We start from the raw sequence: 2,500 nt of genomic DNA, 5'->3' as shown, positions 1-2,500 counted from the left end.
GAAGGGGGAGGGAAGGTTGTGGAGAGGAGGAGTGGAGAAGAAAAGGGGAAAGGGAGGGTAGACTGGGGAGAAGGAGGGACGACAAAAGGAGGGAAAGGAGGGAAGGGACGGACGGAGAGGGGAAGAAGAGGGTAGGCAGAGGAGAGAAAGGGACGGAGGAAGGGGAAGGAGGAAAGCATTGAGAAGGGAAGGGGTAGCTTGGGAAGAGGGAGGGAAGAAAAAAGAGGGAAGGGGAGGGTAGGTTGGGGGAAAAGGAGGGACGAGGAAGGGGCGAGAACAGAAAGAGAATAGAAATGCGAAGGCACGGGATAGGTTAGCGTTAAGAAAGGAAAGAAGAAAGGGAGAAGGGGGTAGGCTTGGGGAAAAAGAAGAGACAAAGGAGGAAAGAAGGGGAGAAGACACAAGAAAAAAGATAAGACCAAAAGAAGAAGAAAGAGAAAGAGGAAGAGGAGGAGGAGGAGGAGGTAGAGAAGAAGGAGGAAGGGGTCAGAACATCAGGTAAGGACAACAGAAAAGCCAAAACAGGGGAAGGGGGGTAGGAGAGGGAGATATAGGGGAGAGGAAATGGGAAGGATAGGGGGAGAGGGAGGGGGGGAAGGGTTGAGGAGGACGTCGTGTGTGGCATTGGGTCCTGCCGTGATAGATTCAATCGGCAAGGGAGGGGCGGATCTCCAATAGATAGTCCGGCATTGGGAGGGTCGAGCTAATCTTCATCTTAAGTGAGGAGCCAGAGGACGAGCCACATAATATGATGCTGAGTGATAGACAGACAGGTAGCCAGACTCGTAGATATATCGTCAAATGGTTGATTTTAATGATAGATAGTTAACCAAACGGATGGATGGAAAGATACAGAATGAAAGGGAGAGCATGAGATAGAGGGGGGGAGGGAGGGAGAGAGAAAAGAGAGAGAGAGAGAGAAAGAGAGAGAGGGAGAGGTAGAGGTAGAGAAGGAGAGGGAGAGAGAGAGAGAGAGAGAGAGAAGGAGGGAGGGAGGGAGGGAGGGAGGGAGGGAGGGAGAGAGAGAGAGAGAGAGAGAGAGAGAGAGAGAGAGAGAGAGAGAGAGAGGGAGGGAGGGAGGGAGGGGAGGGAGGGAGGGGGGGAGGGAAGGGAGGGAGGGGAGGAAGGAGGGAAGGGAGGGAGGGAGGGAGGGAGGGAGGGAGAGAGAGAGAGAGAGAGAGAGAGAGAGAGAGAGAGAGAGAGAGAGAGAGAGAGAGAGAGAGAGAGAGAGAGAGAGAGAGAGAGAGAGAGAGAGAGGGGGGAGGGAGGAGAGAAGAGAGAGGGAGAGAGAGGAGAGAGAGAGGGGGAGAGAAGAAAGAGAAAGAGAGAGAGAGAGAGAGAGAGAGAGAGAGAGAGAGAGAGAGAGAGAGAGAGAGAGAGAGAGAGAGGGAGAGAGAGGGAGAGAGAGAGAGAGAGAGAGAGAGAGAAGAGAGAGAGAGAGAGAGAGAGAGAGAGAAAGAGAAAGAGAAAGAGGAAGAGGAAGAGGAAGAGGAAGAGGAAGAGGAAGAGAAAGAGAAAGAGAAAGAGAAAGAGAAAGAGAAAGAGAAAGAGAAAAAGAAAGAGAGAGAGAGAGAGGGAGAGAGAAAGAGAGAGAAAGAGAGAGAGAGAGAATTAGATATAAATAGAGAAAAAAGAGAACGGAAGGAAACAAACAAACAAACAAACAAAAAAACTACATTTCCCAACAAAAAAAAGTCGATTTTCAAATCTTTCACAACCACAAACTCTTCCAAAGTCAACAATAACTTTGCTCATGATTTCCAATACCTTCCCCCCCCCCATCCCCCATCCCCATTTTATATTTTTTCCCCCAAAATCACCCATCTCACCTGCTCATTATAGCTAGTATACTCAAGAAAGGCTTAAATATTACCCGCTATAAACACTTGGGGCCCCATGGCGCATTACCTGCCTGGGGTCCCCCTCCCACTTCTCCCTAAAACTGCCCCTACACCCACAAAACACAACGGCGCACACATACCCGATTATTACACTTGTGGTACCCCTACAATTACCTTAATACTTAAAAACAAATATTCTTTCACCGCGCGGGGCTCTGAGTGTGGACTAACAACCCGCACACGCACGTACACACACACATACAGGGTCTCCTGTCTCCCTCCCTTACCCCTCCCTCCCTCCCTCCCCTCCTCCATTCCTGGCAGCCAATCAACTTGATATCTTCAATAACCGATTTTAAGTCGATCTAATATTCAGAATGACCGTCATGACCGCTACCGGAGATCAAATCCGCTGTGGAGAATCGGATATCGACGTAATATTTGCCAAAGCCACGCGGATATTATCCTTTTGCACTTATCGCTGGTCTTTCAGATGGTATCTTTCGCAATCTCGCTCCCCCCTCCTCTTTTTACCCCTCCTTACTACTCCCTCCCCCCCACCTACCCCCTTGTGCCCATCCCTCCCTCCTGCCACCTTCTATGCTCCCGCTCCCCTCCTCCCTATCCTTTCGCCCCTCCATTCTACCCCCCTTTTCCAT

General features: G+C 50.4%; 1 protein-coding gene across 1 annotated transcript in view; it reads right to left on the bottom strand.

The window, feature by feature from the left end:
* The window catches only part of LOC113828121 (TOX high mobility group box family member 4-A), a 711,447-nt gene that overhangs the window by 537,033 nt on the left and 171,914 nt on the right, over positions 1–2,500 (bottom strand). The window lies entirely within an intron of this gene.

The sequence above is a fragment of the Penaeus vannamei genome, chromosome 20 (assembly GCF_042767895.1).
Source record: "Penaeus vannamei isolate JL-2024 chromosome 20, ASM4276789v1, whole genome shotgun sequence".
In the NCBI taxonomy this organism is placed as follows: Eukaryota; Metazoa; Arthropoda; class Malacostraca; order Decapoda; family Penaeidae; genus Penaeus; species Penaeus vannamei.
The sequence above is the reverse complement of the archived record's forward strand: the minus strand, read 5'-3'. Positions and strand labels throughout refer to the sequence as shown.